Genomic DNA, 25173 nt, shown 5'->3' with positions numbered 1-25173 from the left:
CTGCACCCTCCGGGGCTCGAACCCGGGACTTCCGCGTCTCTCTGCAGCGACCCAGCCCCGTGAGCTAAAGAGAGATCTCTCCACAGCCAACTAGCTGTGGTCCTGCTATCACAGGGAAGGGCGGTGACGTCACCCGCTCTGGTACGCCGGCTCTTACACACAGTGCTTGTCGGCCGTAAGCGTTACACTCTCCCCCGCTTAAATCGCCGTCCCCGGCGAAGGGCTATCCCGCCCCGCTTCTGACACCAATGTAACGCAACGGGGGCTCAGGCGGGCGCCCTTGCCGCATCTGGTCGGCCCCATCCCGACTGGAGGCTCGAACCCGGGACTTCCGCGTCTCTCTGCAGCAACCTAGCCCCGTGAGCTAAAGAGAGATCTCTCTTTAGCTCACGGGGCTGGGTCGCTGCAGAGAGACGCGGAAGTCCCGGGTTCGAGCCCCGGAGGGTCCAGGGGCCGACCAAATGCGGCAAGGGTGCCCGCCTGAGCCCCCGTTGCGTTACATTGGTGTCAGAAGCGGGCAGAATGAACAACTTGTGGCAGACACTACCCAATTCCATAAAGCGCCGGCTGACGCTGGAAGACGCAGAACCCATCGGCGGCGCACATAGGGAGCCTGAGCAACTCCTGGGTGCGACAGGTGGCCACAGCCCTTACCAGGGCTACCCAGTAGTGGTCCCGCCAGTAGAATTGGGGCGGCCGCCCCGGAGAGAGGATGCCCTCCCTGCCGGAGCCGATCAGCGATTCCCACACCCATCGGCGCGGGTGCGACCAGGTCGCTACGATGGTGAGGCGCCTTGGGAGACCTATGAGGCGCAGTTCCAGCTCGCGGCCCGGACGAATGGCTGGAGCCGGGCGGAGATGGCCGGCCACCTGGCGGCGGCGCTGGAAGGAGCGGCCTGCCAGGTGCTCCTGGACGTCCCGGAGGAGGACGGAGGCGACTACACGGCGCTGGCAGCAGCCCTCCAGCTGCGCTTCGGTGTAGAGGAGGCGCCGGACTTGATGCGGGAGAGGCTGGCCCTGCGGCGGCGCCGACCAGGAGAGCGACTGGGCCCGGTCACCGCGGATGTCATGTTCCTCGCCCGCCGAGGATACCCAACTTTCCCCCGGGAGGCGCAGCGGGAGATGGCTCTCCAGGCCTTTCTCAAGGCCCTCTCGCCCGAGGAGCTGCGGCGCCACGTGCAGCTGGCCGCGCCAACATCGCTGGAGCAGGCCTTGGCCCTTGCTACACGGGCTGAGGTAGTGTTCGGGGTGACTGGCAGCGCCAGCAGACGCAGTGCGCCCTGCCGGCTGACCGAGGCGGCGACGGAGGAATCCAGCGAGGGGGAAGAGGAGCCAGCCCGTGCAGCGACCGCCGGGGGAACAGCCCCGCACGCTGATTTGCGACCGCTGCGGGAAAAGAGGACACCGAGCCCGGTTCTGCCGGGCACCCGAACCTCGCTCTCCCCGATCGGCGTCGGGAAACGGGAACGGGGCGGCTCAGCGCGGGGAAGGCCGCCCTTGAACACCTCAACCCCCGCTCCGGAGAGCGCTGTAAAAACCGGCGCCCCTCACGCCACCGTGGGGCGAGTCGGCTGTAGCCGGGGCCTGTACCTCCACTGCCGGATTGAGGACCAACCCTGCCTGGCCCTACTCGACACCGGTTCATCAGTGACCCTACTTCGGCCGGGCGTCCTCCCCGACACCGAGGGCACCAACCCCCCAGGATGGGAGGCCTCCAGCCTGCGGCTGAGGACCGTGACGGGACAGCTCGCTGCAGTCCGGGGGAAACGGGTGCTTGCCTTCCGTCTGGGTGCAGCGACGGTGCGCCACCCCTGCTACCTTGCACCCATCCAGGAGGACTGCATTCTGGGGCTGGACCTACTGCATCGAGTGGGGGCCAGGTTGGACTTGGACCGGCAGGAGTTGGTGTGGCAGGGGGAGCGACTGCACCTGGTGGAGGGCAGGTCCGGCGAAGGCCGAGGGACGCGGGCTTGCCGGAGCCGGGGGAACAAGAGGCAGCGGCGGCGGCGGCGGCGTCAGTCGCCGGGGCAGACCAGGCCTGCGAGCCGGGGAGCGAGCGTGCCGGATCCTGCCCCTGAGTCGGCCGGGGGGCCAGACAAGGCGGCGGCGGGGGCCGAGCGTTGCGTGGAAGCGAAGCGTGCCGTTGAGGACCTCTTCCAGCGGAGCTGCGAGGGCCTCGATCAGGACCAGCGGCAGCGGCTCCAGGAGCTACTCGCCCAGAACGAACACCTCTTTGCGGCGAGGGATGAGGACTGCACCCGCACTGCCCTGGTCCAACACGAGATCAACACCGGCGACGCTCGGCCCATCCGCATCCCACCAGGACGCATGGTCCACGCCAAGCGGACCGCCGCCGAGGAAAAGATCCGGGAGATGGCCGCAGCGGGGGTGATTGAGCCCTCCGCGAGCCCGTGGTCGGCGCCAGCCGTACTGGTTAAAAAAAAAGACGGCTCGTGGAGGTTCTGCGTCAACTACCGCAAGCTGAATGAGGTCACCTGGAAAGATTCCTACCCCCTGCCGAGGATAGATGACGCTCTGGACTACATCACCGGGTCGACCTGGTTCAGCTCCCTGGACCTCCGCTGCGGCTACTGGCAGGTACCGCTTGCTCCCGATGCTCGCCCGAAGACGGCCTTTTCCATCGGCCAGGGCCTCTGGCAGTTTACTGTCATGCCTTTTGGCCTGTGCAATGCCCCGGCGACGTTCGAGAGGCTGATGGAGAGGGTGCTGGCATCGGTCCCGCGGAACCAGTGCGTGTTATATCTGGACGATCTGCTGGTTCATGCACGGAGTTTCGACCAGGCCTTGACGAACCTCCAGGCGGTGCTGGCCTGCATCCGCCGTGCTGGCCTGAGGCTCAACCCCCGCAAGTGCGAGCTCCTGCGGCGGGAGGTGACCTTCCTGGGACATGTTGTTGGACCGCGAGGGGTGGCTACGGACCCAGGTAAGGTCGCCGCAGTGAGGGGCTGGCCGACTCCACGCACCGTCGCGGAGCTCCGCAGCTTTCTGGGGTTGGCCTCGTACTATCGGAGGTTCGTCCGGGACTTTGCCAGCATCGCCGCCCCGCTGCACCGCCTCACCGACAAGGGCCGCCGTTTTGACTGGGACCCGGGCTGTGAGACTGCCTTTGGCCGGTTGCGCAAAGCTCTGGTGGGGGCCCCCGTGCTGGCCTACCCCGACCCGCGGTTGCCGTATATTCTCGACACCGACGTGAGTGACTCGGGGGTGGGGGCGGTGTTGGCGCAGGAGGGGCCGGATGGGGAGCGCGTAGTGGCCTACTATAGTCGGGCTCTGACTAGGCCTGAGCGGAACTACTGCGTGACCCGTCGCGAGCTGCTGGCGGTGATGGCGGCGGTCCACCATTTCAGGCCGTACCTGTTCGGGACCCGGTTCCGGTTGAGGACCGACCATGCGTCCCTCACCTGGCTGCTCCACTTTAAGGAGCCAGAGGGACAGATGGCGCGATGGATAGAGATCCTGCAGGAGTACGACTTCACTGTCGTGCACCGTGCGGGGTCTCGCCATCTCAATGCCGACGCTCTCTCGCGGCGCCCCTGCGAGGCCGCGGACTGCCATCACTGCGCCCGGCGGGAGCAGCGTGAGGAGGCTGTCCGCACAGTGGCGGGGGTGAGCGCCGCGGCCACGGCCCGGGAGGGGCCGCTGGGGGTGGGCCTGCCAGACCTGGCGCAGCGTCAGGCAGCTGATCCTGACGTGGGCCGGTGCTCCGCTGGAGGGCAGCAGGAGTGCGGCCTACACGAGAGGAGCTCGCCCCGCACCCGAAGTCCGTCAAGGCCCTCTGCGCCCTGTGGGAGGCCTTGGAGGTAAAGGATGGGGTGCTGCGCCGGGGGTGGCGGGTACCCTCCAGTGGCGAGGTACGGTGGCAGCTGGTGGTGCCTCGGTCGCTCCGCGGGGCGGTGCTCCGAGCGGTGCACAGCCAACCGGGTGTGGGGCACTTCGGCGGTAAAAAAACCCTGCAGCGTCTCCGAGGCCATTTTTATTGGGGTCTTTGCCACCGGGACGTGGAGCGGTACTGCCGAACGTGTGCGGTGTGCGTGGCGCAGAAGGGTCCCCCCGAGCGCTCTCGGGCCCCCCTCCAACAACACCAGGTGGGGGCTCCTATGGAGCGGGTGGGAGTGGACGTTTTGGGCCCGTTTCCGCGCACCGAGGCCGGGAACCGCTACGTCTTGGTGGCTATGGATTACTTTACGAAGTGGCCGGAGGCCTACGCCCTCCCGGACCAGAGTGCCCCCACGGTGGCCGATGCACTGCTGGAGGGGATGTTTGCCAGGCTGGGGGTGCCGGAGGAGTTACACAGTGACCAGGGGCGTAACTTCGAGTCCCAGGTCTTCGCCAGAGTGTGCCAGCGCCTGGGGATTACTAAGACGCGGACCACCCCGCTGCATCCCCAGAGCAACGGGTTGGTAGAGCGGTTTAATCGGACGCTCGCCACCCAGCTGGCCACCCTGGTGTCCCGGCACCAATGGGACTGGGACCGCCACCTCCCCCTTGCGCTCTGGGCGTATCGGACCGCGGTCCAGGAATCCACCGGGTGCACCCCGGCCTCGCTCATGCTGGGCCGGGAAATGCGAACACCGGTGGACCTGGTCTTCGGCCCGCCGCCCGGAGACGGGTCGGCACCGCCGGCTGGACCGGACTACGAGTGGGACCTGCGGCAGCGGATGCAGCGGGTGCACAGCTTTGCACGGACCCACCTGACACAGGCGGGGGTCCGGCAGAAGCGGTACTACGACCTGCGCTGCAGGGGGCCTGCCTTCCAGCCCGGGGACTCGGTTTGGGTGTACAACCCGCAGCGCCGCAAAGGCCTCAGTCCTAAGCTGGCGCCGTCGTGGGAGGGGCCCGCTGAGGTACTCGGGGTGGTGGGCGAGGTCTGCTACCGTGTCCGGTTGCGAACACGGGGGAGAGTGGTGGTCCTGCACCGAGACCGCCTGGCCCCCTACCGGGCCCGGGAGGAGGAGCCGTGTGGGGAGGCTCCAGAGGAACAGCCGGGGCCGGAGCCGGCCGATAGTGGGATGTCCGTGGATCGCCAGCCGTCACCGCGGCGCAGCGGCCGCTCACGCAGGGTTCCGCAGCAGTTGGCCGAATACGAGTACAGCCTGAGGGGGGTGTTCGACGTCGGCGAAACGCCAGACGCTTCAGGTGGGGGCAGTGTAACGCCCTCGCCTGGTGGTGAGAAGGAAGCGCCCCTAGGCGCTCGTAGTACCGCTGGGCATGCTGGGAGTGGTAGCCGGGAAGAGTCTGAGGGTCAGCACGATGACCAGCGGCTGACCCTACCTGTGTAAATAATGTCCTAGTAATTCTAGTGCCCTGTGTAGTCCTGTAAAAGTAGAGTGTGTTGTTAGGTAATTACCACCCTAAATGTGTGTACGTGTTCGTCAGTCTCCTCATGTGTGTGTAGATCCTGTGTTTGGTTTTGGTGTGGTTGTAAAATAAAGCCAGTGCTTGGTTAATCGCGTCTCCACTGTTCTTTAGTTCTGAAAAAGAACCTGCAAAACACTACAATATACAGTACATAAAGGGTATGAATAGGTGTGAGCTTTTACTGTATATTTAATATTTTATCTGACCCACTTGTAGAAACCGCCTACTCAGATTTATTTAAGTGGTCTGCCACCATAAAGACAGAAAAATATAATGACACCCTGTTACATTAACTGTAAAATAAACGCCGTAACTGCGGCCATATGAAAATTTGGATAAAGATTATACAAACATCCTAAGGAGCTCTATGACATATGAGCGTCGTAATAATGGTTGGTGACCTGACGTAACAGTGCTCCCTGAATTACGTGATCTGTATATACCCAAATACAGATATATCACATAGGGAGATGCAGTCAAACATTGCATTGCTATCGTCGTGGTGAACTATTTCTCCGCTGTTTAAAACTTGTTTGGTAAGTGTCATCAAATATGCTTGTCAATTTGTAGCGAAATCGATATACTGTATCATAATCCTTCAGCTATCTATAATGTAGTGAAACGGCTAATTAATATTGATCAATTCCCTTATTCACAGTGACTTTTGCTCAAACCCCTGTTGCATAATGGGTTAATTTTATATAAAAAAACATTTATATCATAGATATAATACAAGCTTTGAAATGAAATAGCACATTTCCAGGTTTCAGTTAAACATTTTTAAAAAAGCTCATGACTTTAAGCATTCTGAACATTGAGAATGTTATTTGGGAAACAAATGTTTATTATAATGTTTATGTTTAGGATCTGTCTCCTACTGAGTCAGCATGCAGCATTCAACACCATTAGGTTTAATATTAAAAAGTTGTGTATTTCCTGAATTGTTTTTTTTTATTCTTTTCTATTAGACCATACTAGACTGTGCAGGATATCATTTATTTGCCATTTTTGCCTTTTCCAGATACCTGGGAAACAAAGCTCATATCTCATTTGCCAATGGAGCCCAGTCCTAAGCCTGGTGCTCTGTCCCCCTCCCCGAAGGACACAGACTCGAATCGACCCGCGCCCTTAAGGCAACAGGATCTGATCTCCACGTACTGCCCGCCTCCCAAGATACAGCTTCTGAAGGACACCTTCCAAGAGAAACTGATGCAGGAAAAGGAGAAAAAAATGATCGCCATGTACAATCGGCGGCAGGAGGCAGCTCTACAGAAGATGAGAAAATGTTTCCAATATGTCAAATACGCTGCGGAGAAGAAGATGGGGAACAGCTATCGCTTCCAAGCCCAACAGGGCCCCGAGAAGAACATTGTGGGGTATGATCGGTCTTACCCCCTGAAGCCTATGGGTAACAGGAAAGTCTCCGGCCCTGGTGAGGTTCGGGCTGTGGACCGCCCGGACGCACAGAGTGATTCCTTGTTTGCCCCCACCCCGCCTCAGGATGGTCATGAGAGGCCCTGCGAGAGGCCGGGCAGGAGGGGCTCAAGAGTACGCAAACCTAAGGACAGGACTGTCCTCCCCATGGTGGTGACCCCTCCAGGGCAATGCCCTTCTCATGCCAATGGGAAGGAGCACTTTCAGTTGCAAGAGGAGCTACGAAAAGTGGCCGAGGCAGAGGCCGCGCTGAAGGAGGAGCATCGCCGGAGGGAGGCCAGCCTGCAGGATGAGATGCGCCGGAAGGAGGCCATGATGAAGGACGAGATTCGCCAGAAGGAGGCCATGATGCAGGCGAAGCTCTTCAGAGCTCAGGAGGAGCTGAGGATGGTTCCGAGAGAGATGGAAGACTCCAGAGAGGTGGCCGGAAGGGAAAATAGAGGCGAGGCAGAGCGAGCTTTGCCCCAGAGGACCATGGGCCAACCACCGCTCTAAGGCCGTGCCTCTTCTGACCTGCAGAATGGAGAAGCAAAAAGCCTTCACTCCAAGGAAAGCCCTTCCTATCAGAGGAGACAACCTTGATTATGGTTCTCCAATGGAAGATGGCGGATGCGCAGAATCGCACTTTCCCTCTGCGCTTTCCCATCAGGAGAGACGTCAAGTGAGCCCTTGCAGCCGTGGGCTAGAAGACGTCCCCTGTGGAAGGAGAAAGTATCTCAAGAAAGCAAGGCTCCCTGAATGCGACGTGTCAGCGGCACAGGCCGCGCAGGGCCACTTCAGAAATAACACCACATGTCTGGATGAACAAACTCTGTCAGTGGAAAACAGATATTTGTCCCCTACAAGTCTGATGTGCCCTACCGCTGAGCAATTTCCATATGAGAATAGCCAGAGTGGAAACCCTCAGCTGGTGCCCTGTGAACTGTGTCACGGGAAGTTTGCTGTAGAGAGGCTGGAGAAACACAGCAAGATCTGCAAGAAGCTTCAGAATTCAAAGAGGAAGGTTTTTGACTCTTTCAAGCACAGGGCCAAGGGAACAGAACTGGAGACATACATCCATAAGAAGAAGGTTAAACCGCCAATCGTGGTAAGGGCTATCCTTAAACTCTTTCCAAGCTTCCCTTTTTTTCTCCTAGAGTCAGACTCAGCTTATAAATCAATGTAAACAATAAATAAGTGTTTTATGAAGTACTCTTCTGAAAAACTGCCGCAAAGGCACATTTGCCAGACAGAATAAATGTGTCTTAGTGACTTCTGAATTCTGTTGTAAAAATCTACATATCAAGCAAATAGCACTCACAGGAAACAAAACCATAACTACGTAAATTGTACTCTCTACCCAATGACCTGAAAGGTAGCCCCAGAAAGCTACGTTATTACTGTATTGATATTTTCTTGCCTTGTGAATGGTTTGTGACCAGACTGTGTACGCAGTGCTAGTCTGGACTTTTTCTGGAAGCTGTTTTATTGGTTTCATTTCCTGTTCCCAGCTGAGAAAGAACAACTGGAGGCAGAAGCACGAGGATTTCATTCGGAGCATCAAACAGGCCAGGGAGGTGCAGCAGGTGATCACGCAAGGAGGGAAAGTTGTGAACCTGCCCCAGCCCCCCGCGAATCCAAACCCCGACTACGTGCCCTGCCCTCACTGCGGCCGGCGCTTTGCCCCCAGGCCGGCACAGAGGCACTTCCCCAAGTGTCAGCACATCAGGAGCCGCCCTCCTCCTCCTCCTCGCAGATGAAAACTGATGTGAAGAAGAGCAAAAGAGTCATGATCTTGGCTCACGACTCATGTCCTGCTTTTTCTTTTTAGAAACACATTTAGCACAGTTCATCCGTATGATGATGAAAAAAAAATGTTACCTTATTTTAATTAAATGATTTTTTTTTGGTGGACTGGTGTTTGCGTAGCTGTGGTTATTTCAGTTTTTCTCTTATCATTCATACACCTTGACCTCCTAAAAATAATTTTTCAACCTGGAACGTACAATTAGCAGGCAATAGAACAGGTCACATTGGTCTTGGAACCATCAAAAAGCAGTATTCACACATTCTCGGCATCAATTTTCCTTAAAAACAACTGAAAAAGCAAGGTAAAGAGTGATTGATTTTTTTAATGAAAGTTATTTGATTTAATTTATTTAATTTTCATAATATTTGAAATATGTTGGGATTAATGTGACTCAATATTATCTGCAGCTCTTACACTCCAGGCACCTGATAAAGTGGAACGCAGTGTCTTTGCCTTACATGGCGCTCAGCTCTTCCTCAATCCCAGCAGAAGAACCAGCAGAAGCAGCAGCCTCCGGGTCCTGCCTCATGCACAGCTTAAAATACAACACCAAGTAATACAACAAACAACAGGGAAAACCATTCACGATCAGACACATCCGTTGATTGCTGGCTCTCAGTAAAGGGACATTGCATCATTACATCACAAAATAGACTACATTTCAAGGTTAAAGAATTACCATGTTCTGCGATTCAGAACGAGGCAGCAAAACTTCCTATAATCTGTTGTGGCCCTGTGACATTGTAAAGGAGCAGGCTTGTGAATACATCTCGTTTAATCCAATGGAAATATTGCTCTCAACATTTTTTACGTTTTTGCCAATAAATAATACTACATTGTTAACTCTGCATAAAGAACCTTGGAATGGAACGTTTTTTGCAGTGAAATGTTTGCTGCATAACCTATACCCTTTCTCTCCTACATCACATTGCATTAGTCATTACAGTGATTAGTGAGCAGGAAGGGCTGCATCACATCGCAATTTGTGTGGAACTTGAATGCGAATTTGTTACAACATGGCGTAACTTACAGTCCTTTCACAAAATTCATGATTTTGTGCTCAATTTTGAGTTTGTAAAGTTTTTCTATAATGTCAATGATTTTATTTTGTGACAGAAATTAAATACTTTTGTGTCTGCAAAATTGGGACTGTAGTTCCACCTTAACCTACTAGTACTGTATGTCTTTGGACTGTGGGAAGAAACTGGAGCACCTGGAAGAAATCCACACAAATGAAGGGAGAACATACAATTCCATCCAGACTGCACCCCAGGAATTGAACCCAGGACCCCAGCTCTGTGAACCACAGTGCCAGCTCATTGCTATAGTCACTATAATTAATGTCAAAACTCATTTGCAAATGAGCAGCCTGGGATCCAAAAGGATCAAGACAAGGATCCAAACAAAGCACTATCCCAAAGCTTGGCTTTGTACCGTATATAATACAGGGCTTGATGCAGAAGGCAGATAATCAAAGTCCATGCAATAATTGCTAAGGGAAAGTGACTTTGTGTTCTTGGAGGGAAGTCACTCAACATGGAGCTGTGTTAGTGAAATGATTGTTCTGATGTACGGCTGATGTCCAAACACTGAAAACATGATTGTGTATGCAATCGCACTCCTGAGCTCCATTGGGTATGGTTAAAATAACTTTTTATAGTTCATCACATTCAAAGTGTGTGTACTTGATGAAAGTGTAACACGCATTTGGAGGAGTTATTCAGGATTTTCTTTCATTCAACTATTTCAAGACCCATTATTTTCAGATGTTGTAGTATACGTGAATAATGAAAGGCCTTCATATTACACAATGTAGGAATGACTTCGCAGGTGTGAAGAATAAAAGATTAATTCAGCTCACTTTGGGGAGTTTCACAATGGCCCTCCTTATAGAAATGTGGGTTTGATTAAAGGAGTGAAGAAAAAGCACTGAATAATATTTGCTTCTGTAAACGTAATCATCTCAAAATATGGTTGAAGAAATTGAAGAAGGTTAAACATAATCCAAAACGTATAAGGTCAATTTAAGTACAACCAGAATTCTAGTGTTTATGCAATGCATCTGTGGGTTGATATGAAATATGGCCGTACTTAAACTAAACGAGGTTATCGAGAGCATATTCCGAATACGGCATTGGCCAGTTGTACTGTGAACTGCGAGGACCGTATCTTATCCTGAACTGGCTGTGCGAATACCACATCTATTCCTTCTGCTGGCAGAAGGAATAGATTACAACGGCACTGTATTGGCGATTAATAGGTGTGGAATTCTCATGTACAGTGGTATTCATGGATTCCTTACACAAGCAGCAGTTGTTATGATGCTTTCGTAATCTGAATATAAATCTGTTATCTACTTAAAACTGTAATTATTGAATAGATTAATGTCTTTGAAATGCTTCATTAACTGGGCAGTTTCCATGTTTGGAAATGTTTTTATTTTGATTGCTGATTGCTAGATACTGTATGTTTAATAGGCATGCTGTTAATATTTTCTACAAGAGCCAAATAAGACAGTTATGCTGTTGTAAGTTCTATATAAGTTATATAACATAAGTTATATTTTGTTCTGAGGTCAATTTGAATCTCATACTAAATAACTGGTGTCCTTTTATCTGAGAAACACTACCTGATTGATCACCTGATGCCTAGAAATTAGCATGCACAGTAGCCCAGCGTTTAGCATTGCTAGCTCACAGTGCTGAGGCCCTGGGTACACTTCTGGACCTGGGGTGCTATCTGTATGGAGCTTGTATGTTCTCCCCATGTTTGCATGAGTTTGCTTTGGGTGCTCCGGCTTCCTCCCACAGTTCAAAGAACTACTGGTAGGTTAATTGGCTTCTGGGATAATTGGTGAGTGTCTGTGTCTTCCCTGCATTGGACTACCATCCAGTCCCAGGTATCTCCTGCTTATTACTTTCTGAGGCTCTGGCTCCCCCGTGCCCCGCGACCCCCTGACCCCCTGACCCTGAATTGGATGAAGCGGTTAGAAAATGGGTGGTTTCTGTTATGCTCTGGTCATGCTCTGCCATAGCAACAACTTGTAAAAAATGCAGATGCTAGGATTTAACTCAAAGAAGGAGCTCAGAGCACTGTGTTGGCATCACTGTACAGGTGTCCGGTTTGTTTTAGAACATGTGCTAAAATCTTATTTACTAACTTCTAGACTTTTTACCCCCCATATCAGTCTGCAGGTGCACAGTGGTCTGTGGACACCCTCCTTGCTCTGTCGTAAAACAGGAAATAAAAAGCGACTGGTTTTGACTTTAATGCACTGAGACTGTGGAACTCACAGAACTCTCTTGTCAGAAAGGCAGCTTCTAACAGCTTTTAAGTGAAGACTAAGAACACTTTTCTATTTTATTAAAATAGATTATATATGTTTTGTTTAAATATATGTTATAAATGTTAAAACGACAGCTCGTATAAGCTTGTATTTTTACCTTTCGATCATTTTTAGAATTGCTTTGAGTTGCTTTTACCATGATAAACAGTACAAAATATGAGGTGTTGAACTTGTCTTAAGTTTTAAAGCGCTTTATGACGTAAAGTGTGATGACAGTCCTTGGCGGTCTATGTAACAATTCTTCTTGAAGTAGGTCATCGGGCCAACAGTATACAAACATTACAGCTCAAGTGCTTTTGTATCTGAACGCTTTTAGGTAAGTTATTTAGCAGCTGCGGTATTAATAATGATTTTAATGGCAAATTCAATTGCAGGTAAAATAAAAATGGCGGATAACTTTCTTTCTAGCTTCGTGAAGCGGTCGCGCTATATTATACATATATACCATAATAAGAAACATAATATGTACAGTAGAATTTTTCACTTTAAGCTGGCATTATCCAGAACCGGGTCATTATCTTAAAAAAAAACGGCCAGGCCAAGACCAAAGCATGAAGGCTGCGAGGATCGGGGGACTCTCATTTTTGGTCACAGCGTACAGTAGTAGATCAGTAACCTCTGTTTATCGTGATAACCTTTAATTATTTTCCAGTACTTTTTTAAATGATAAAACACATTGTCTCGCCAGTTTTGCTAAAGATACGGTTTTAGTGTTTACGCATAAATTTGTAAGCCGTAGGTTTAAATCTCGTGGTCTTATTTTCTGCATTTTCATCGTAAGGGAAGGCGCTCGTTTGCGATTTACGCGCTGAATATTGTAAGCAGAGGAGCCTTAAGGCACAGCCTCGCCTTAACACCATCGTTTGCATTGTCATTGTCATCCAGAAAAGCAGTCGTAAGAAAATGAATCTGTGGCGGCTCCGAACATTAAAAAAACTATATCTAGACTGCAAATACATCCCAATCTTACTATCAACACGTTTTAAGACCCCTCTCCTTTCCACCGGTATACAAGCTAAGAGAGAAATATTGGAAATCCCATCTGAAGTAGCCCTCGTCTCACCTTCGGAGCTGTGAGCGATGGGGATCATAATTAAAAGGGGTCCAGTTACTTTGAAAATGTGTATGTGATACTTAAATTTAAATAAAATAAAAAGATAAATTATATAACACAGACTGCTATCTATGTCCATGTGTTTAAGACGTATGAATCGGTTTTAAAACAGGCACACCCCTTCTCACAAATCCGACTGGAGTCTCAGTCCGTCGTCGCGATGAATTAGGAGCTCAGATGTAGGCTAAGTGATTGCAATTTACTTATTTTAAAGAACCACTTCAAATCAAAAGGGAGACATTTTGTAATGGTAGTTATCGTATTATAGTATACGATAACTGTATACGTAGTATACGTAATTGTAGATATACAGTACATAAAGGGTATGAATAGGTGTGAGCTTTTACTGTATATTTAATATTTTATCTGACCCACTTGTAGAAACCGCCTACTCAGATTTATTTAAGTGGTCTGCCACCATAAAGACAGAAAAATATAATGACACCCTGTTACATTAACTGTAAAATAAACGCCGTAACTGCGGCCATATGAAAATGTGGATAAAGATTATACAAACATCCTAAGGAGCTCTATGACATATGAGCGTCGTAATAATGGTTGGTGACCTGACGTAACAGTGCTCCCTGAATTACGTGATCTGTATATACCCAAATACAGATATATCACATAGGGAGATGCAGTCAAACATTGCATTGCTATCGTCGTGGTGAACTATTTCTCCGCTGTTTAAAACTTGTTTGGTAAGTGTCATCAAATATGCTTGTCAATTTGTAGCGAAATCGATATACTGTATCATAATCCTTCAGCTATCTATAATGTAGTGAAACGGCTAATTAATATTGATAAATTCCCTTATTCACAGTGACTTTTGCTCAAACCCCTGTTGCATAATGGGTTAATTTTATATAAAAAAACATTTATATCATAGATATAATACAAGCTTTGAAATGAAATAGCACATTTCCAGGTTTCAGTTAAACATTTTTAAAAAAGCTCATGACTTTAAGCATTCTGAACATTGAGAATGTTATTTGGGAAACAAATGTTTATTATAATGTTTATGTTTAGGATCTGTCTCCTACTGAGTCAGCATGCAGCATTCAACACCATTAGGTTTAATATTAAAAAGTTGTGTATTTCCTGAATTGTTTTTTTTTATTCTTTTCTATTAGACCATACTAGACTGTGCAGGATATCATTTATTTGCCATTTTTGCCTTTTCCAGATACCTGGGAAACAAAGCTCATATCTCATTTGCCAATGGAGCCCAGTCCTAAGCCTGGTGCTCTGTCCCCCTCCCCGAAGGACACAGACTCGAATCGACCCGCGCCCTTAAGGCAACAGGATCTGATCTCCACGTACTGCCCGCCTCCCAAGATACAGCTTCTGAAGGACACCTTCCAAGAGAAACTGATGCAGGAAAAGGAGAAAAAAATGATCGCCATGTACAATCGGCGGCAGGAGGCAGCTCTACAGAAGATGAGAAAATGTTTCCAATATGTCAAATACGCTGCGGAGAAGAAGATGGGGAACAGCTATCGCTTCCAAGCCCAACAGGGCCCCGAGAAGAACATTGTGGGGTATGATCGGTCTTACCCCCTGAAGCCTATGGGTAACAGGAAAGTCTCCGGCCCTGGTGAGGTTCGGGCTGTGGACCGCCCGGACGCACAGAGTGATTCCTTGTTTGCCCCCACCCCGCCTCAGGATGGTCATGAGAGGCCCTGCGAGAGGCCGGGCAGGAGGGGCTCAAGAGTACGCAAACCTAAGGACAGGACTGTCCTCCCCATGGTGGCGACCCCTCCAGGGCAATGCCCTTCTCATGCCAATGGGAAGGAGCACTTTCAGTTGCAAGAGGAGCTACGAAAAGTGGCCGAGGCAGAGGCCGCGCTGAAGGAGGAGCATCGCCGGAGGGAGGCCAGCCTGCAGGATGAGATGCGCCGGAAGGAGGCCATGATGAAGGACGAGATTCGCCAGAAGGAGGCCATGATGCAGGCGAAGCTCTTCAGAGCTCAGGAGGAGCTGAGGATGGTTCCGAGAGAGATGGAAGACTCCAGAGAGGTGGCCGGAAGGGAAAATAGAGGCGAGGCAGAGCGAGCTTTGCCCCAGAGGACCATGGGCCAACCACCGCTCTAAGGCCGTGCCTCTTCTGACCTGCAGAATGGAGAAGCAAAAAGCCTTCACTCCAAGGAAAGCCCTTCCTATCAGAGGAGACAACCTTGATTATGGTTCTCCAATGGAAGATGGCGGATGCGCAGAATCGCACTTTCCCTCTGCGCTTTCCCATCAGGAAAGACGTCAAGTGAGCCCTTGCAGCCGTGGGCTAGAAGACGTCCCCTGTGGAAGGAGAAAGTATCTCAAGAAAGCAAGGCTCCCTGAAAGCGACGTGTCAGCGGCACAGGCCGCGCAGGGCCACTTCAGAAATAACACCACATGTCTGGATGAACAAACTCTGTCAGTGGAAAACAGATATTTGTCCCCTACAAGTCTGATCTGCCCTACCGCTGAGCAATTTCCATATGAGAATAGCCAGAGTGGAAACCCTCAGCTGGTGCCCTGTGAACTGTGTCACGGGAAGTTTGCTGTAGAGAGGCTGGAGAAACACAGCAAGATCTGCAAGAAGCTTCAGAATTCAAAGAGGAAGGTTTTTGACTCTTTCAAGCACAGGGCCAAGGGAACAGAACTGGAGACATACATCCATAAGAAGAAGGTTAAACCGCCAATCGTGGTAAGGGCTATCCTTAAACTCTTTCCAAGCTTCCCTTTTTTTCTCCTAGAGTCAGACTCAGCTTATAAATCAATGTAAACAATAAATAAGTGTTTTATGAAGTACTCTTCTGAAAAACTGCCGCAAAGGCACATTTGCCAGACAGAATAAATGTGTCTTAGTGACTTCTGAATTCTGTTGTAAAAATCTACATATCAAGCAAATAGCACTCACAGGAAACAAAACCATAACTACGTAAATTGTACTCTCTACCCAATGACCTGAAAGGTAGCCCCAGAAAGCTACGTTATTACTGTATTGATATTTTCTTGCCTTGTGAATGGTTTGCGACCAGACTGTGTACGCAGTGCTAGTCTGGACTTTTTCTGGAAGCTGTTTTATTGGTTTCATTTCCTGTTCCCAGCTGAGAAAGAACAACTGGAGGCAGAAGCACGAGGATTTCATTCGGAGCATCAAACAGGCCAGGGAGGTGCAGCAGGTGATCACGCAAGGAGGGAAAGTTGTGAACCTGCCCCAGCCCCCCGCGAATCCAAACCCCGACTACGTGCCCTGCCCTCACTGCGGCCGGCGCTTTGCCCCCAGGCCGGCACAGAGGCACTTCCCCAAGTGTCAGCACATCAGGAGCCGCCCTCCTCCTCCTCCTCGCAGATGAAAACTGATGTGAAGAAGAGCAAAAGAATCATGATCTTGGCTCACGACTCACGTCCTGCTTTTTCTTTTTAGAAACACATTTAGCACAGTTCATCCGTATGATGATGAAAAAAAAATGTTACCTTATTTTAATTAAATGATTTTTTTTTGGTGGACTGGTGTTTGCGTAGCTGTGGTTATTTCAGTTTTTCTCTTATCATTCATACACCTTGACCTCCTAAAAATAATTTTTCAACCTGGAACGTACAATTAGCAGGCAATAGAACAGGTCACATTGGTCTTGGAACCATCAAAAAGCAGTATTCACACATTCTCGGCATCAATTTTCCTTAAAAACAACTGAAAAAGCAAGGTAAAGAGTGATTGATTTTTTTAATGAAAGTTATTTGATTTAATTTATTTAATTTTCATAATATTTGAAATATGTTGGGATTAATGTGACTCAATATTATCTGCAGCTCTTACACTCCAGGCACCTGATAAAGTGGAACGCAGTGTCTTTGCCTTACATGGCGCTCAGCTCTTCCTCAATCCCAGCAGAAGCACCAGCAGAAGCAGCAGCCTCCGGGTCCTGCCTCATGCACAGCTTAAAATGCAACACCAAGTAATACAACAAACAACAGGGAAAACCATTCACGATCAGACACATCCGTTGATTGCTGGCTCTCAGTAAAGGGACATTGCATCATTACATCACAAAATAGACTACATTTCAAGGTTAAAGAATTACCATGTTCTGCGATTCAGAACGAGGCAGCAAAACTTCCTATAATCTGTTGTGGCCCTATGACATTGTAAAGGAGCAGGCTTGTGAATACATCTCGTTTAATCCAATGGAAATATAACTCTCAACTTTTTTACGTTTTTGCCAATAAATAATACTACATTGTTAACTCTGCATAAAGAACCTTGGAATGGAACGTTTTTTGCAGTGAAATGTTTGCTGCATAACCTATACCCTTTCTCTCCTACATCACATTGCATTAGTCATTACAGTGATTAGTGAGCAGGAAGGGCTGCATCACATCGCAATTTGTGTGGAACTTGAATGCGAATTTGTTACAACATGGCGTAACTTACAGTCCTTTCACAAAATTCATGATTTTGTGCTCAATTTTGAGTTTGTAAAGTTTTTCTAAAATGTCAATGATTTTATTTTGTGACTGAAATTAAATAATTTTGTGTCTGCAAAATTGGGACTGTAGTTCCACCTTAACCTACTAGTACTGTATGTCTTTGGACTGTGGGAAGAAACTGGAGCACCTGGAAGAAATCCACACAAATGAAGGGAGAACATACAATTCCATCCAGACTGCACCCCAGGAATTGAACCCAGGACCCCAGCTCTGTGAACCACAGTGCCAGCTCATTGCTATAGTCACTATAATTAATGTCAAAACTCATTTGCAAATGAGCAGCCTGGGATCCAAAAGGATCAAGACAAGGATCCAAACAAAGCACTATCCCAAAGCTTGGCTTTGTACCGTATATAATACAGGGCTTGATGCAGAAGGCAGATAATCAAAGTCCATGCAATAATTGCTAAGGGAAAGTGACTTTGTGTTCTTGGAGGGAAGTCACTCAACATGGAGCTGTGTTAGTGAAATGATTGTTCTGATGTACGGCTGATGTCCAAACACTGAAAACATGATTGTGTATGCAATCGCACTCCTGAGCTCCATTGGGTATGGTTAAAATAACTTTTTATAGTTCATCACATTCAAAGTGTGTGTACTTGATGAAAGTGTAACACGCATTTGGAGGAGTTATTCAGGATTTTCTTTCATTCAACTATTTCAAGACCCATTATTTTCAGATGTTGTAGTATACGTGAATAATGAAAGGCCTTCATATTACACAATGTAGGAATGACTTCGCAGGTGTGAAGAATAAAAGATTAATTCAGCTCACTTTGGGGAGTTTCACAATGGCCCTCCTTATAGAAATGTGGGTTTGATTAAAGGAGTGAAGAAAAAGCACTGAATAATATTTGCTTCTGTAAACGTAATCATCTCAAAATATGGTTGAAGAAATTGAAGAAGGTTAAACATAATCCAAAACGTATAAGGTCAATTTAAGTACAACCAGAATTCTAGTGTTTATGCAATGCATCTGTGGGTTGATATGAAATATGGCCGTACTTAAACTAAACGAGGTTATCGAGAGCATATTCCGAATACGGCTTTGGCCAGTTGTACTGTGAACTGCGAGGACCGTATCTTATCCTGAACTGGCTGTGCGAATACCGTCCTCTGCTGGCAGAAGGAATAGATTACAACGGCACTGTATTGGCGATTAGTCCTATTGCTAGAATATTGAAACAACAAGGAGTCCGCGGAGTCAAGCAATGCTGAATAAACAAGTACCTGAAATTCAATAGGATTTTGTGTATTGATTACAAATAGGTGTGGAATTCTCATGTACAGTGGTATTCATGGATTCCTTACACAAGCAGCAGTTGTTATGATGCTTTCGTAATCTGAATATAAATCTGTTATCTACTTAAAACTGTAATTATTGAATAGATTAATGTCTTTGAAATGCTTCATTAACTGGGCAGTTTCCATGTTTGGAAATGTTTTTATTTTGATTGCTGATTGCTAGATACTGTATGTTTAATAGGCATGCTGTTAATATTTTCTACAAGAGCCAAATAAGACAGTTATGCTGTAGTAAGTTCTATATAAGTTATATAACATAAGTTATATTTTGTTCTGAGGTCAATTTGAATCTCATACTAAATAACTGGTGTCCTTTTATCTGAGAAACACTACCTGATTGATCACCTGATGCCTAGAAATTAGCATGCACAGTAGCCCAGCGTTTAGCATTGCTAGCTCACAGTGCTGAGGCCCTGGGTACACTTCTGGACCTGGGGTGCTATCTGTATGGAGCTTGTATGTTCTCCCCATGTTTGCATGAGTTTGCTTTGGGTGCTCCGGCTTCCTCCCACAGTTCAAAGAACTACTGGTAGGTTAATTGGCTTCTGGGATAATTGGTGAGTGTCTGTGTCTTCCCTGCATTGGACTACCATCCAGTCCCAGGTATCTCCTGCTTATTACTTTCTGAGGCTCTGGCTCCCCCGTGCCCCGCGACCCCCTGACCCCCTGACCCTGAATTGGATGAAGCGGTTAGAAAATGGGTGGTTTCTGTTATGCTCTGGTCATGCTCTGCCATAGCAACAACTTGTAAAAAATGCAGATGCTAGGATTTAACTCAAAGAAGGAGCTCAGAGCACTGTGTTGGCATCACTGTACAGGTGTCCGGTTTGTTTTAGAACATGTGCTAAAATCTTATTTACTAACTTCTAGACTTTTTACCCCCCATATCAGTCTGCAGGTGCACAGTGGTCTGTGGACACCCTCCTTGCTCTGTCGTAAAACAGGAAATAAAAAGCAACTGGTTTTGACTTTAATGCACTGAGACTGTGGAACTCACAGAACTCTCTTGTCAGAAAGGCAGCTTCTAACAGCTTTTAAGTGAAGACTAAGAACACTTTTCTATTTTATTAAAATAGATTATATATGTTTTGTTTAAATATATGTTATAAATGTTAAAACGACAGCTCGTATAAGCTTGTATTTTTACCTTTCGATCATTTTTAGAATTGCTTTGAGTTGCTTTTACCATGATAAACAGTACAAAATATGAGGTGTTGAACTTGTCTAAAGTTTTAAAGCGCTTTATGACGTAAAGTGTGATGACAGTCCTTGGCGGTCTATGTAACAATTCTTCTTGAAGTAGGTCATCGGGCCAACAGTATACAAACATTACAGCTCAAGTGCTTTTGTATCTGAACGCTTTTAGGTAAGTTATTTAGCAGCTGCGGTATTAATAATGATTTTAATGGCAAATTCAATTGCAGGTAAAATAAAAATGGCGGATAACTTTCTTTCTAGCTTCGTGAAGCGGTCGCGCTATATTATACATATATACCATAATAAGAAACATAATATGTACAGTAGAATTTTTCACTTTAAGCTGGCATTATCCAGAACCGGGTCAGGGCCCGGACCCGGACCGTGCAGTGTGGTCCGTCGGCCTTCTAAAGATGTTTAGGAGATCGGGGCGCCCTTGGATTTGATTAGAAACTTGCATAATTTCTTAACTTGACCCCATTATCTTAAAAAAAACGGCCAGGCCAAGACCAAAGCATGAAGGCTGCGAGGATCGGGGGACTCTCATTTTTGGTCACAGCGTACAGTAGTAGATCAGTAACCTCTGTTTATCGTGATAACCTTTAATTATTTTCCAGTACTTTTTTAAATGATAAAACACATTGTCTCGCCAGTTTTGCTAAAGATACGGTTTTAGTGTTTACGCATAAATTTGTAAGCCGTAGGTTTAAATCTCGTGGTCTTATTTTCTGCATTTTCATCGTAAGGGAAGGCGCTCGTTTGCGATTTACGCGCTGAATATTGTAAGCAGAGGAGCCTTAAGGCACAGCCTCGCCTTAACACCATCGTTTGCATTGTCATTGTCATCCAGAAAAGCAGTCGTAAGAAAATGAATCTGTGGCGGCTCCGAACATTAAAAAAACTATATCTAGACTGCAAATACATCCCAATCTTACTATCAACACGTTTTAAGACCCCTCTCCTTTCCACCGGTATACAAGCTAAGAGAGAAATATTGGAAATCCCATCTGAAGTAGCCCTCGTCTCACCTTCGGAGCTGTGAGCGATGGGGATCATAATTAAAAGGGGTACAGTTACTTTGAAAATGTGTATGTGATACTTAAATTTAAATAAAATAAAAAGATAAATTATATAACACAGACTGCTATCTATGTCCATGTGTTTAAGACGTATGAATCGGTTTTAAAACAGGCACACCCCTTTACTTCTCACAAATCCGACTGGAGTCTCAGTCCGTCGTCGCGATGAATTAGGAGCTCAGATGTAGGCTAAGTGATTGCAATTTACTTATTTAAAAGAACCACTTCAAATCAAAAGGGAGACATTTTGTAATGGTAGTTATCGTATTATAGTATACGATAACTGTATACGTAGTATACGTAATTGTAGATATACAGTACATAAAGGGTATGAATAGGTGTGAGCTTTTACTGTATATTTAATATTTTATCTGACCCACTTGTAGAAACCGCCTACTCAGATTTATTTAAGTGGTCTGCCACCATAAAGACAGAAAAATATAATGACACCCTGTTACATTAACTGTAAAATAAACGCCGTAACTGCGGCCATATGAAAATTTGGATAAAGATTATACAAACATCCTAAGGAGCTCTATGACATATGAGCGTCGTAATAATGGTTGGTGACCTGACGTAACAGTGCTCCCTGAATTACGTGATCTGTATATACCCAAATACAGATATATCACATAGGGAGATGCAGTCAAACATTGCATTGCTATCGTCGTGGTGAACTATTTCTCCGCTGTTTAAAACTTGTTTGGTAAGTGTCATCAAATATGCTTGTCAATTTGTAGCGAAATCGATATACTGTATCATAATCCTTCAGCTATCTATAATGTAGTGAAACGGCTAATTAATATTGATAAATTCCCTTATTCACAGTGACTTTTGCTCAAACCCCTGTTGCATAATGGGTTAATTTTATATAAAAAAACATTTATATCATAGATATAATACAAGCTTTGAAATGAAATAGCACATTTCCAGGTTTCAGTTAAACATTTTTAAAAAAGCTCATGACTTTAAGCATTCTGAACATTGAGAATGTTATTTGGGAAACAAATGTTTATTATAATGTTTATGTTTAGGATCTGTCTCCTACTGAGTCAGCATGCAGCATTCAACACCATTAGGTTTAATATTAAAAAGTTGTGTATTTCCTGAATTGTTTTTTTTTTATTCTTTTCTATTAGACCATACTAGACTGTGCAGGATATCATTTATTTGCCATTTTTGCCTTTTCCAGATACCTGGGAAACAAAGCTCATATCTCATTTGCCAATGGAGCCCAGTCCTAAGCCTGGTGCTCTGTCCCCCTCCCCGAAGGACACAGACTCGAATCGACCCGCGCCCTTAAGGCAACAGGATCTGATCTCCACGTACTGCCCGCCTCCCAAGATACAGCTTCTGAAGGACACCTTCCAAGAGAAACTGATGCAGGAAAAGGAGAAAAAAATGATCGCCATGTACAATCGGCGGCAGGAGGCAGCTCTACAGAAGATGAGAAAATGTTTCCAATATGTCAAATACGCTGCGGAGAAGAAGATGGGAAACAGCTATCGCTTCCAAGCCCAACAGGGCCCCGAGAAGAACATTGTGGGGTATGATCGGTCTTACCCCCTGAAGCCTATGGGTAACAGGAAAGTCTCCGGCCCTGGTGAGGTTCGGGCTGTGGACCGCCCGGACGCACAGAGTGATTCCTTGTTTGCCCCCACCCCGCCTCAGGATGGTCATGAGAGGCCCTGCGAGAGGCCGGGCAGGAGGGGCTCAAGAGTACGCAAACCTAAGGACAGGACTGTCCTCCCCATGGTGGCGACCCCTCCAGGGCAATGCCCTTCTCATGCCAATGGGAAGGAGCACTTTCAGTTGCAAGAGGAGCTACGAAAAGTGGCCGAGGCAGAGGCCGCGCTGAAGGAGGAGCATCGCCGGAGGGAGGCCAGCCTGCAGGATGAGATGCGCCGGAAGGAGGCCATGATGAAGGACGAGATTCGTCAGAAGGAGGCCATGATGCAGGCGAAGCTCTTCAGAGCTCAGGAGGAGCTGAGGATGGTTCCGAGAGAGATGGAAGACTCCAGAGAGGTGGCCGGAAGGGAAAATAGAGGTGAGGCAGAGCGAGCTTTGCCCCAGAGGACCATGGGCCAACCACCGCTCTAAGGCCGTGCCTCTTCTGACCTGCAGAATGGAGAAGCAAAAAGCCTTCACTCCAAGGAAAGCCCTTCCTATCAGAGGAGACAACCTTGATTATGGTTCTCCAATGGAAGATGGCGGATGCGCAGAATCGCACTTTCCCTCTGCGCTTTCCCATCAGGAGAGACGTCAAGTGAGCCCTTGCAGCCGTGGGCTAGAAGACGTCCCCTGTGGAAGGAGAAAGTATCTCAAGAAAGCAAGGCTCCCTGAAAGCGACGTGTCAGCGGCACAGGCCGCGCAGGGCCACTTCAGAAATAAGACCACATGTCTGGATGAACAAACTCTGTCAGTGGAAAACAGATATTTGTCCCCTACAAGTCTGATGTGCCCTACCGCTGAGCAATTTCCATATGAGAATAGCCAGAGTGGAAACCCTCAGCTGGTGCCCTGTGAACTGTGTCACGGGAAGTTTGCTGTAGAGAGGCTGGAGAAACACAGCAAGATCTGCAAGAAGCTTCAGAATTCAAAGAGGAAGGTTTTTGACTCTTTCAAGCACAGGGCCAAGGGAACAGAACTGGAGACATACATCCATAAGAAGAAGGTTAAACCGCCAATCGTGGTAAGGGCTATCCTTAAACTCTTTCCAAGCTTCCCTTTTTTTCTCCTAGAGTCAGACTCAGCTTATAAATCAATGTAAACAATAAATAAGTGTTTTATGAAGTACTCTTCTGAAAAACTGCCGCAAAGGCACATTTGCCAGACAGAATAAATGTGTCTTAGTGACTTCTGAATTCTGTTGTAAAAATCTACATATCAAGCAAATAGCACTCACAGGAAACAAAACCATAACTACGTAAATTGTACTCTCTACCCAATGACCTGAAAGGTAGCCCCAGAAAGCTACGTTATTACTGTATTGATATTTTCTTGCCTTGTGAATGGTTTGCGACCAGACTGTGTACGCAGTGCTAGTCTGGACTTTTTCTGGAAGCTGTTTTATTGGTTTCATTTCCTGTTCCCAGCTGAGAAAGAACAACTGGAGGCAGAAGCACGAGGATTTCATTCGGAGCATCAAACAGGCCAGGGAGGTGCAGCAGGTGATCACGCAAGGAGGGAAAGTTGTGAACCTGCCCCAGCCCCCCGCGAATCCAAACCCCGACTACGTGCTCTGCCCTCACTGCGGCCGGCGCTTTGCCCCCAGGCCGGCACAGAGGCACTTCCCCAAGTGTCAGCACATCAGGAGCCGCCCTCCTCCTCCTCCTCGCAGATGAAAACTGATGTGAAGAAGAGCAAAAGAGTCATGATCTTGGCTCACGACTCACGTCCTGCTTTTTCTTTTTAGAAACACATTTAGCACAGTTCATCCGTATGATGATGAAAAAAAATGTTACCTTATTTTAATTAAATGATTTTTTTTTGGTGGACTGGTGTTTGCGTAGCTATGGTTATTTCAGTTTTTCTCTTATCATTCATACACCTTGACCTCCTAAAAATAATTTTTCAACCTGGAACGTACAATTAGCAGGCAATAGAACAGGTCACATTGGTCTTGGAACCATCAAAAAGCAGTATTCACACATTCTCTGCATCAATTTTCCTTAAAAACAACTGAAAAAGCAAGGTAAAGAGTGATTGATTTTTTTAATGAAAGTTATTTGATTTAATTTATTTAATTTTCATAATATTTGAAATATGTTGGGATTAATGTGACTCAATATTATCTGCAGCTCTTACACTCCAGGCACCTGATAAAGTGGAACGCAGTGTCTTTGCCTTACATGGCGCTCAGCTCTTCCTCAATCCCAGCAGAAGCACCAGCAGAAGCAGCAGCCTCCGGGTCCTGCCTCATGCACAGCTTAAAATGCAACACCAAGTAATACAACAAACAACAGGGAAAACCATTCACGATCAGACACATCCGTTGATTGCTGGCTCTCAGTAAAGGGACATTGCATCATTACATCACAAAATAGACTACATTTCA

Source organism: Lepisosteus oculatus, unplaced genomic scaffold (genome assembly GCF_040954835.1).
Source record: "Lepisosteus oculatus isolate fLepOcu1 unplaced genomic scaffold, fLepOcu1.hap2 HAP2_SCAFFOLD_68, whole genome shotgun sequence".
Classification (NCBI taxonomy): domain Eukaryota; kingdom Metazoa; phylum Chordata; class Actinopteri; order Semionotiformes; family Lepisosteidae; genus Lepisosteus; species Lepisosteus oculatus.
Note: the sequence above shows the minus strand (reverse complement) of the source record.